This window comes from Zonotrichia leucophrys, chromosome 20 (assembly GCF_028769735.1).
Source record: "Zonotrichia leucophrys gambelii isolate GWCS_2022_RI chromosome 20, RI_Zleu_2.0, whole genome shotgun sequence".
Lineage (NCBI taxonomy): Eukaryota > Metazoa > Chordata > Aves > Passeriformes > Passerellidae > Zonotrichia > Zonotrichia leucophrys.
The window spans coordinates 9,275,333-9,287,044 of NC_088189.1; the positions used below are offsets into that span (position 1 = coordinate 9,275,333).

At 52.9% G+C, this 11,712-nt stretch overlaps 1 pseudogene; it reads right to left on the bottom strand.

The window, feature by feature from the left end:
• Window positions 1-5,184: 5,184 nt before the first annotated feature.
• Window positions 5,185-7,918, bottom strand: LOC135456486 (skin secretory protein xP2-like; annotated as a pseudogene).
• Between the last annotated feature and the right edge of the window lie 3,794 nt (window positions 7,919-11,712).

An 11,712-nucleotide genomic window follows, 5' to 3' on the forward strand; every position in this document is an offset into this window, starting at 1 on the left:
CACTGACTCATTGACCACCTACTCCAAACAGACCCCAGACTCCAATGGAGCAAAGAACTCTGCCTGTGGATTAATTAGCATGAGGCACGATTTAGCACTCAGGGGACTGAGTGCTAATTAACAAAAAGCTCTGTAATTTGCAACCAATGAATATTAACAGCTTTGTTAAAATGTATAAATAATGTAAAGTCTTGATGAGCAGGGAGCCAGCCTTTTGTGGGTTATCATCCAGCTCCCCACTTTGTGCAAATTAAAAAAAAAAACCAAAATACCTCCCCTTGGTGTGTGAATTGGTGCTGCACGCCAGCCCATGCATGGAACAACAATCCTGTGCCACAGGCCATGTAGTGCTGAATCTTGTTTTCCATCGGTTCATTTCTCCCCCCTTGTTTTTCCTGAAGTATCAAATAAAAAGAGACAAAAGATCAAGTGTAATATTAAGCCCCAGCTCTGCTGGGCACAACCCAAACCTCTCATTTAACCAAGCTGGATTTCCTGTGGGAATAAATAGCAGTGATTATTTCAGGTGGCTCTTGGGAATGGCCATGGCCATGATCCTGGAGTTCTTTCAGCAAAGCAATGTACAAGTTAAGGTGCAAAATGGCATTTTTCCCTGTGAGCCCCTGGGGATGGGCAGATGGGCCTCCCTGTCCCCACAGGGGACACAGCAAGCCATGGGTGACAGACACCCATCCCACTGCTCACTGTCCTCCTGGAAGGCCCCAAAATTTGGGGAAAAGGGCTGTGATTCCTCCTGCAGAGGGCACTGGGAACTTGTTCTTTCTGTTTTCGAGGAAAGATCCCCTGGAGCCGGTGCAGCTGCCACTTGCACACCCACCCTGCTGCCTCTGTCCCCCTGGGGCTGGGGACATTGGTGTGACATGGACAGGGCTCCTGGGGACAAGCCAGGAACCAAGAGCTGCTGAGTGTGGAACAGCCACTGCTGAGAAATCAGCTTGCTCTGCTTCTCCCTCTGTGTCAGAGAGATGTCAGCTCTGCAAGGGCTCCCTGGTAGTTTTTGAACCCCAGGCAAGGTGTGCTGCATGCAGGTTGGTTTCCACAGTGCTGACCCACCAATCTCACTGAAATCCCCCAATTATTGAGCCTGAACATGTCTGAGACAACAGGAACACACAGCTTTGAACATGTGCCATGCAGAGGATGCTGCCTTGCACTGGGTCACTCCTGTCCTGGTCTCCCTTGGGAGATGTAGCTCCTCTGGAGTGCAAAATCCTGTCAGCATTCCTGGGGGAAGGCGGAAAATGTCCTGCATAAGGGTGGCTGATTTCACTGTTTTGTCTGAGAAAATGCTTTTGCTTTGCCAGGTTGGGTTTGTGTCACCTCACATTTTGCAGTAACCAAATGTCACATTTTGGCTATCTGATATGGCATTTCCCATTCCATTGCCCTTCCTGATGACAAACCATGCTGAGGGGAAGATGATTTGCCCAGAACTGGAGCAAAGCCAAGCTAAAATGAACTTAAACCCCTTTGTGAGATGGATTTCTCTTCTATTCCAACTATCAGGTGAGTCTTATCCCTCACCCTATTCCAGTCCATATCAGGAAATGGCCACACAATCCCCAGGGGTGCTGGGACCCCTCAGGGTGCCTGACCCCACCCCTGCCCCAGGGAAGGATCCTCAGGGGCCATGGGGAACCTGGCTGGCCCCAGTGCCTTCACCCAGGGCTGAAACACTCCACATGCACCAGCCCAGCCTCAGGAGGAGGCTGGAGACTCTCAGCCAAATTCTTCTGCTATGACAGATGGAAATGGGACATTTCCTTTCTTTCTTTTTTTTTCTTTTTTTTTTTTTTTTGAGATGAGAGGAAAAAAAGCTAAAGGCCATTTGTGCAATTAAGAGCCTTAAATGTGGATTTTATTTCGATGTAATGGGATGGTTATTGCATATAAAAGGAGAGCCAGATGGTTGTTAAAACCACATTTACCAAGTTCTAATAACTGTGAATTTGACCTGCAGGCCATCAAGAGCTGCAATCCCTCATTGTAAAATAGCTTGGGACGTCACCCCCAGATCCTCTGGCTGGTCCTTGCTGGGACCTTTGGGCACAGCAGCACTCACTGATCAGGGCAGATTTGCCCTGATGGAGCAGGACAGAGGGATGAGGAGGTGGAATACATCTGCCAGCTTGGGGAGGAGGGCCAGAACCCCTCTGTGAGGTGCAGGGCAGTGCAAAATCTCTGCACATCCAGGGCAGAGCTCTTCTCTGCTGCTCCACCTGGTGCTGGGGGCCTGGGGGAGGGAGCAGTGAGGGTGAAGGAGAGTGGAGAATGGCGGGTGGGATGGAAGGTGCAGTGAGGGGGTGGAAGATGGGAGGATGGAAGGTAGGAGTGGGGTGGAAAGTTGAGGTGAGGCCTGGTTGAGGTAAACAGGATGGAAGGTGGAGTGCATGAGGGGAGCTGTAAGTGAGGAAATGGAAGCTGGGTTTTGACTCCTTCTCCCCCTGTGGGAACTTTGTTTAAACTTGTGCAGGCAGGGAAGGAATGGGGTGAATCCATGCAGGGAAGTGCAGCTCTCATCCCCCAGTGCCTCCCAACACCTGCTGCACACAAGGCACGGGGTCCAGGCAGCTCCTTGCCTGCAGCAGCCCTTCTGCAGCATCTCTGGGCTGCCTCTGGCCCCTGTGAAGTCAAGAGGAGCCCAGGACAAGCAGGGGAGTGAGCCCCCAGACCTGTGGGCTGGGCTGTGGCATCCCTCCCCCCAGCTCTGCCTGCCAGCAGCACAGCTGGCCTTCCTTCTTTGGTAAAGATTCCAACAATTCCCTTTTTAGGCTATAATACAAAGCAGGTCACCCTGCTCTGAATGCCTGCAAAGGGCTTTCCAAGACAGCCCTTCTGTGCCTGGCAGCTCCTGCCCCACTGCAGGGGCACCCCTGGCCCCTCCTCACTGATCAGCTGCCCAACCTGCCTTCCCATTACCACACCTCACCCAGCCAGCATGAAGGTATTGTTGTGCTGGCAGCAGTCTGCTTTCCTTATTATAACTCCTGGAAAGCTCTCACTGATGAATCCCAGCTGGGAGACTTTTTTTTTCCTAGGTTTATTAAATTGTTGATATGGATTTCTCTGCAGAGCCATTCGCCCTCCCTTTCCCATCCCTTTCTGTGCCCCACCAAGCTCCCCCTGCCAGGCTGCCTGCACCCAAACCCATCCCATCCCCTGGGAGCAGTGGGTGCTGCAGAGCTCTCCCAGTTAGCCCAGTGCCTCCAGGAGCAGGCAGCTGGCAGGGCTGGGGCTGGCAGTGCCTCCAGCATCCCATGCCATGCTGACAGCATTCCCAGGAAACAGGCTCTGTGTGAGCCCCTCCAGCATCGTCTCCTGTTGGCAAAGGGATCTATTGATCTCCTCTGCACTGTGCCACCCCAGTGATGAGAACTGCATCCCAGCACTGCCCAGCCCTGGACAGGAGGATGGATGGGAGCTGGGAGTGGGATGGGAACTCGTGAAAGGTTCCTACAGATGGGTTTGTTTGCATCATTCCCACTGAACATATTGAAGCTCTCCTGTTTTCCTGGGATGATGTCAGATCTGGGCTCCTTGGCTGGATTCCCTCTGCAGGAAGGAACACCCACAACTCCTGGTGCTGCCTCCTCTGGGGATGTGCAAGCAGCCCAAATTAGTGCCCCTGATGTGGGGAAGATTTTCCCACCTTCCCTCCACATCCCATGGGAGTGGTGGCAGGGCAGGCTTATGGGCACTGCTGGAAACTCATCCCACCAAACCCCTCCCTAGATGTGCTGGAAATGCAGAAGTTTTGGAGCTGGAAACCCTCTAAGAGAGGCTGGGGTTTGAGCTGGATCCACTGAAACTCTGGGAGCAGCAGCTGCACTGAGCTCCTGCCAGGGCCATGGGTACCACTGCTGAGCAGCTCCAGGACTCCCTCCATCCTCCACACTGCTGGAGACAAGGAGTGCTAAGAGATATCCCCTGCTTCCAGAGCACTTCCAAGTGATGAAATCTCCAAGGGTAGGATAATCTGACACATCTGTCTTCAAAAGCCTTTTAGAAAGCTCTGCTTGGCAAGCAAAGAAGGTGGACAGGGATGGTTCAGCACGGGCTCTGTGTCCAAGGTGCTGCTGTATCACTGGGGTGAGGCTTGTCAGCCTGGGGAATAGCAGGCTGGGGTGGAACCATCAGCATGGAGAAGCCTGGAAATGTGGCGTATTTGAGCTTGAGGTCCTCTCTCTGTTGTGGAGGAGAATAAAGTTATCCCCACCCCCTGCACTGCTTCCTGCAATGAGTGGGCAGGTTCTCCCCAGTGTCCTCCTGATGGCCTCAGAGCAGGGACACAGGCAAAGCTTTGGTGGTGACACAAAGGTAGCAGCTAGCTGGGGAAAGGATAGGATGCTGTGCTCCCAGGACTGAGTGACTGGAAATGACCCTTTCCTTGGCTTTGTCAGTGTGTGAGTGTGGGTGGATGCTCCTGATGGGCATGGGGCTACCACAAAACCCCTCCATGTGGTAGAAATCCCAGCTTGGCTGATAATATTTTCCTTCTGCTCAAGTCCCTAAATAAGAAAAAAAGCCCCAGGGAGCACTCAGAAAAATTGTTTAAAATAATTAAAAATTAATCAAATCAAATAAATGCAGAGAGATTGAAGAAATACATCCATACGAGTCCCAGCCTCCAGTGCTGCTGGCACTGGAGTCCAATCTAAGTCCCTGCCTGTGCTGGTGTTGCTGGCATGGCAGCCAAGGCTGTGGCACAGAGATCCCAAAATTTCTGAGCCCAGGTAGGAACAGTCACCCAGAGGTTTCTTCCTCTCCTGGCTGGATGAGGCTGTCCCTGCCCTCCAGCTGCCTGCAGGCAGGGAAGCATCAGGCATTTCTTTGCACCAGACCCATGCAGAGACAGCATTGAATTTCTCAAAAACTCCTTAGGATTGGGATCCTGCTGGAGGAGATGGATAGTTTGGGGCTGGAGCAGCAGCAGGGGTGTAAGTTAGTGTGGATGTCATGAGCTGTGCCCGACTTAGCCCTGCTGGAATGGAGCTGCCTGATGGGTTCTGCTCCCTCCCACCCCACTGTCCGCAGGGACACGCTGCTCCTGCCCTCCAGCCGCCAGGAAGAAACCGATTCCTGACTGTTTTAGCAACTGCCAGTATTAGGTTCAGTTTCCTTTGATCTCCCCGTGTTTGGTTTGCTCTCCTACTCCATAAATATTCAACCACCAGATGCTTGAAAAAGCGCCGGCGAGTTCCCCGCGCGTCGGTGGGAGCGGCGCCCGCAGTCCCCGGCTGGATCCTGCCGGGCTCCATCCCACATCCCGCCCTGGGCCGGGGATCGGGCACGGGACACGGCCCTGCCCTGTGCCGGGGATCAGGCACGGGACTCGGCCCTTCCCTGTGCCGGGGATCGGGCACGGGACTCGGCCCTTCCCTGTGCCGGGGATCAGGCACGGGACTCGGCCCTTCCCTGTGCCGGGATCAGGCACGGGACTCGGCCCTTCCCTGTGCCGGGGATCGGCACGGGACACGGCCCTTCCCGGGCTCGGGGGATCAGGCACGGGATCGGCCCTTCCCTGTGCGGGGATCAGGCACGGGACACGGCTATGCCCTGAGCTGGGGAATCAGGCACGGACTGGGCCCTGCCTGTGCCGGGGATCAGGCACGGGACTCGGCCCTTCCCTGTGCCGGGGATCAGGCACGGGACTCGGCCCTTCCCTGTGCCGGGGATCGGGCACGGGACTCGGCCCTGCCCTGTGCGGGGATCAGGCACGGGACTCGGCCCTTCCCTGTGCCGGGGATCGGGCACGGGACTCGGCCCTTCCCTGTGCCGGGGATCAGGCACGGGACACGGCTATGCCCTGAGCTGGGGGAATCAGGCACGGGACTGGGCCCTGCCCTGGGCCGGGGATCAGGCACGGGACTCGGCCCTTCCCTGTGCCGGGGATCAGGCACGGGACTCGGCCCTTCCCTGTGCCGGGGATCAGGCACGGGACTCGGCCCTTCCCTGTGCCGGGGATCGGGCACGGGACTCGGCCCTTCCCGGGGCCAAAGCCGGCAGCTCGTAAAGAACGCGGTGCCGAAACGCCCCCCAGGCTGCGGGTACCCGCCGGGGATGAGGAACAGCTTGAGGGGCTGCGGGCTGCGAGCTCGGTGCCCTGAACCGCAGGGATAATACAATCAATTCTTAAAAATCACCTTAAAATCACTACATTAAAAAACCTTTCAAAAATTAAAAAGTGCATTTAACAAAAGCTATCTAATAAATGAACACACGAAGGGCCCTACCAAACACACGAGCTGGCCCTACCAAATCTGTGTGTTTATACATATAGTAAACAAAACCAAAATCCCAGCAATACCTATCAGAAGTCTATCAAAGAAACCTATTGAAATTAATCCTGCCTCAAATACAAACCAACCCATCCAGAAAGTTAGCTTCACTCAAAAAACAATTTACACAGAGTTAATAATACCAAGAAGTGAAACAACACATATACCACCAATGAATATAATAGTGAAGGAAAAAAAAGCCACCTTTTTTTTTTTTTTTTTTTTTTTTTTTTTTTTTAACTAACTTCTTTTATTAGCTAGAACAAAAGATTTTGCCAGGACTGTAACAACAACTTCTTCTCCTCCTTCTGAAATGTCCCTTCTCATTCCCAAATTCCTTACAACTTCTGGCATGACGCTGGAGGGACATTCCCAGAGAGCAGGGGGTGCAGCTGCTCCCAGGACACCCAGGTTTTGGGGGTGCTTGCTCCCCTGAGTGCACTGCCTGCTCCCTCAGTCTGCTCTCCAAGAGTGGAGTCCAAAATGCCCCTCAGAGGGCTGGAGTTACAGGGAGACATTTTGCACTGGAGTCTGATGTTTTCCTGCTCTCTTTCCCCCATGGATAGAGGAATCATCACCCACCTCACGTGCCCACTCGATTTGTCCCCAAATGGGGACACACCTGTACCACCAGCACCGAGTCTTCACAGCTCAGAGGGGCTGGGCACCCTCACTGATGGCTTAGCCAGAGCTGAAGGGACCATAGGGAGAGAAAAACAGGGGAAAAAAATAAAACCCCACCCCCTGCATTATAAAGAGTTCCCTGTTCAGCAGGGCAGTGCCCTGGGGACACAGCACCAAGGTTGGGGGGCAGCCCCAGAGCCAGAGGTGTCAGGAGGGTGCAGGGCTGGGGAGGGGGAGCACAGCAGCCCTCCCCAAGCTCCCCCAGTGCCTGGGCAATCCTACAAACCCCAGCTCCTGCTTAGTATTCCCCTTTCTTGCCAAAATCACTCCAGAGCATGTCAGCATGCTGTCATGTAAGGAATCTCATTTTGGAGAGGCTTTTTCTCTCTCATTTTGCCTTCGATACAAACCAGACCCAGGCTCACTTTATTGGGTGTGAGGGCAGGGCTGCCCACATCCAGCCTTCCTCCTCTCCCTCCCAAAACCCTGCTGGAGTGGGGCTGGAGGACTCACACTATTTGTCTGGGATCCTTTTTGCTGTGTGTGCTGGGACCTTTGCACAGATGTGCTCGTGTGCAGGACCCCCTTGCTGGGCTGTGCAAGCCCTGCATGGAAGCCATGGCAGAAGGAGCCAAACTGCTCCTTGAGGAGGCTTTGGGGCTCCTCAGGTGGTGCCTGCTGAGCCCTGGTGTCAGGCAAACCTTGGAGGTGTGGGATGCAGCATTTCCCTCTGTTGCATTTTAATTTTGAGGACTGACAGCCAGTTCCCAGAACAGCAGTGCCCCCTGCAAAGCCCCAGGAGATAATTGTTCCCTCCTCTTCTAACTCCCATCACCCCAAAGCCCCTCAGCAAGGCCACACTCTGCACATTCCTCCCCCTGTTATTCCAGGTGACTGCACAGACCCCAGAGCCCCTTACCTGCCTGACCCCAGGGCTCAGCTCCAGTGCTCTGGGGGTGGATAGTGATGGACAAGTCCTGGCCTGGATCCCCCATGCCCCTCTCACCTCCCTCATCAAAACAGGACTTTCCCTTCTCTGAATAACTCCCTGTGACCCTGGCTGCCTGGGGAGGCAGGGAGCAGCTCCCTTGGCCCTGCATGTGGTGATCAGCAAGGTAATTAATTGCTTTGGGTGGCATTTATGCCTGCTTTGCACACCTAATGCCATCCTTCCTTCCTGAGAGGTTTGGCTCTGAAGAAAGAATAATCTGCTTAGGTCAGTGAAGGATGAAAACCCTCTGTCCACCTGCAGTCCTACACAGGGGGGTTTAGAGCTGGGGCTCTAGCCAGATGTGCAGAATGTTCCTAAAAATGGCTGTGAGAGCCAGCCAGCTGTGATGCCCCTGCAAGACTGGCACAGTGCTGAAGGGCTTCAGTTCCAGCTGTCTGCTTCACCCAGGAAAAGCTGCCCTGCTGCCATGAGGATGCTGGGGCTTCCCAAGGGTGCTGGAATCAAATGGGGGCTTTGCAAGGCTGAATCCCAGAAGGTGCCTGAATCCCACCTGAGTTCTCTTCCAGTCCTGCTTCAGTGGCCAGTACCACTTCAGCTGGCTTCAGCTGGGGCTGGGAGTTCTGTCCCCATCATTGTGTGGGACCAGGGAGGGTCTGTCCCCATCACTCTGTGGGACTTGCCACTTGTGTATGGAAAGTTCACAAAGACCTCGAGCTTGGTTCAAGAAGTGCTTGGACAATGCTCTGAGGTTTGTGCTGTGATTTTTGGGGCTGTCCTGTGCAGGGCCAGGAGCTGGGCTCTATCATCCTTGTGGGTCTGTTCCAGCTCAGTTTATTCCATGATTCTATGATGGTTGTCTCCAATTTTACCTGCAGTAACCTGGGATTAGCTGTTGCCTCTTCTAGGTTTACAGATAATTTTTACAATATATTGCAGTCTGCATCATGCAAGACAGGTGTGTTGGAGAGCACTTTGGGTGCAAACACTGCTGCACCCAGTGAAGTATCCTGGCACCAATGCCATATTTAGACCTGATCCCTGCTGGGTCTGGTCCTGAATGCCCCCTGGACCAACAGGGAGCTGAGGCAGCACATCCTCTGTGCACAACATCTGTGACCGTGTTCACAGGGGTCTTAGGATGAGGGAAGAGATGAGGATCTGACTCCATGTTTCAGAAGGCTGATTTATTTTATGAGATATATTATATTAAAACTATACTAAAAGAATAGAAGAAAAGATTTCATCAGAAAGATAGCTAAGAATAGAAAAAGAAAGAATGATAACAAAGGCTTGTGGCTTGGATGCTCTGTCTGAGCCAGCTGGCTGTGATTGGCCATTAATTAGAAACAACCACATGGACCAATCACAGATGCACCTGTTGCATTCCACAGCAGCAGATAATCATTATTTACATTTTGTTCCTGAGGCCTCTCAGCTTCTCAGGAGAAAAAAATCCTAAGGAAAGGATTTTTCATAAAAGATGTCTGTGACAAACATCCAGCACCTCTGCTCCCTCCTGTGCTCCTGCACCAGCCCAGCCATCCCTGACCTCACCTTTCCCCATCTGCAGCACTAGCCAAAGGTGTCCTGAGCAGGTTCTGCATCCCAGGGAGAGAGCAGCCCCCTTTCCAAGGATTCCTGGCCCATATGGAGCACAGCTTTGCAAAGGCACAATAATTTGTTCAAGAGTTCACTGCAGTTTAAAATGAGTTTGTCTCAGACTCACCCTCTGTGATGCTTTTCCATCCTAACTCACATCAAATCATCGCTGGACATTTATTGTTTCTGGGCATGCTCCAGTTCCTCCAGGAGGCAGCAATAAGAGGGCCCCTCACCTCCTTTTTCTCCTGCCATCCCCAGGCTCAGCCCCAGCCCCCCTAATTTTCCATCCCTCAAAAGCCTCCAAACTCAACACCCCCAGAGCCCCCAGCAAGGAGCTGGGCTGGATCATGTCCCAGCAGGGTGAGGGCTCTCCGTGCTGCTGGGGCAACCAGTCCAGACTGTGGAGCTCAGCCTGGTGGTGGCACCAGGAGGGTGAGCATTGCGGAAGGGCTGGCTGGGAGCAGAGCATTGCAGTGTGGGACACAGAGGAGGTGCAGGAGAACGCCAGGATCCCCCCTGACCAGTGGTTGATGCTCCCTGCTGCAATTCCAAAGCTGCTGCAGCCTCAGGAAAGGGTTTCCAGTACAAACACTTGGAGGTTTTCTCTCCAAGTTTGTGTTCCAAGACTAATTTCTCAATATTCGTTCAGGGAGTCTGCCTTTCTGTGGGTGTAAATCTGTGTACCTCCACCACCTCAGAGGGGCCCATGCTGATTGATATCAGCTGAGATGCTGACCCCAAATTTGCAGTTTGCACAAATGTTCCTGCCAATAAAACTGTTATTTAAAGTATTCAGAGAAAGTGAACCCAGGAGGCATGTGAACATGGTCCAAACAAATCTAATTAAAGCTTTCATCCAGAAAATTCTTCCTTACTATAGAACAAAAATCCACACATTAATACTTGTCCTCACTTCACTGGGGCTAAAAAACTCAGTTTGGAAGCCTAGGATAAATGAAATTTCTGCTGGGCTGAGCACTCACAGACCCTGCTGGCTCCAGGACACCTCAGAGCTCCCCTTTGGTCTCCTCCTGCATCCCCATCCTTACAGAACTTTCTGGATGGCTCTTAGCTTTGTGGAGAAGCTCATTGCTTGGTTCAGACAGTCCAGCTGGGCTGCACTGGAGGGAGCAGCCACATTCTGAAGGAGCTAAGGGAACATCCTGCCAGGGGCTGATGGAATCCAGGGAGGGCAGAGGAACCACCAGCCTGCAGAAACACTGTGCAGCTGATCCAGGTGTTGCATCCTGGCTGTTCCAGTGGCTGGGGTGCTGGCTTTGGGCAGGTCATGTCTTATTTTAATCTGCACAAAGGGTCACAGTGAAGCCACCCAGGAGCTGATCCAGCCTTGCAGTGCCATTTTGGGGGGCTCCATGCTACCCATGCATTCCAGAGTAAACTGATTATCCCATGGGATGCAGGCAGGGCTCTTTTCCAAGGGCATCACTCCCAGCAATTATGGAACACTGTTCTGGTGCCTCTGATGGCTCCAAGGGGGAGCCAAGGACCAGCTCTGCAGGACACATGCCTGACCCTCTGAAGTTCAAAGACTCAGACACATAATCCATTGTTGGTCTAGCCTCTTCCCATTTTCTCTTCTGTCTTTCTCCCCCTTGTTTCAACTGACATGAAGTGGAAATCACTCCATCACTCACCTTTTCTTCCCCACTGCCTCCAAGAAGCTAAACAAACAAATCTACCCCCCTGCATCACCTTCATTTCATCTGCCCTCCCAAAGCCCTGTGTTTTTCTGAGGGCTTCCAGCAAGACAGCCCTGCAGGCATTTTCCAAGACAGGAGAAACTTCAGACAGCAACAAAAATGTGTAGAATTTGGCCTATTTCTCTTCCCTTACCTTTTGGTGACCTTCAGGGAGCTTTAGGCAGCGTGTTCCTTGCTCCCTGTCATGCCCCAGGACAGCTCCTGCCAGCCCAGCCCAGGCTGCCTGCTGGGGAATGAGCACAGAAATGGAAAAAGAGAAGGAATGAGACAGGTGGGGAGAGGATGACCTGACTGCTAATGCAGGAATCATTTCCATGCACATTCCTCGTGCAACCAAATGGCTGCAGGAAGATCTTTCAATACCAGATGTGCTCCTTATCCCCACTGAGAGAGTCTGGCTGCTCAGGGGGACTCCTGAGTTTTAGATTTGCATTCATCACATTCTCCTAGATGGTTTTGGCCACTGTACAGCTGGAGAAATCCAAGATGAGGTCTGAAACAGAAATCTTGACCT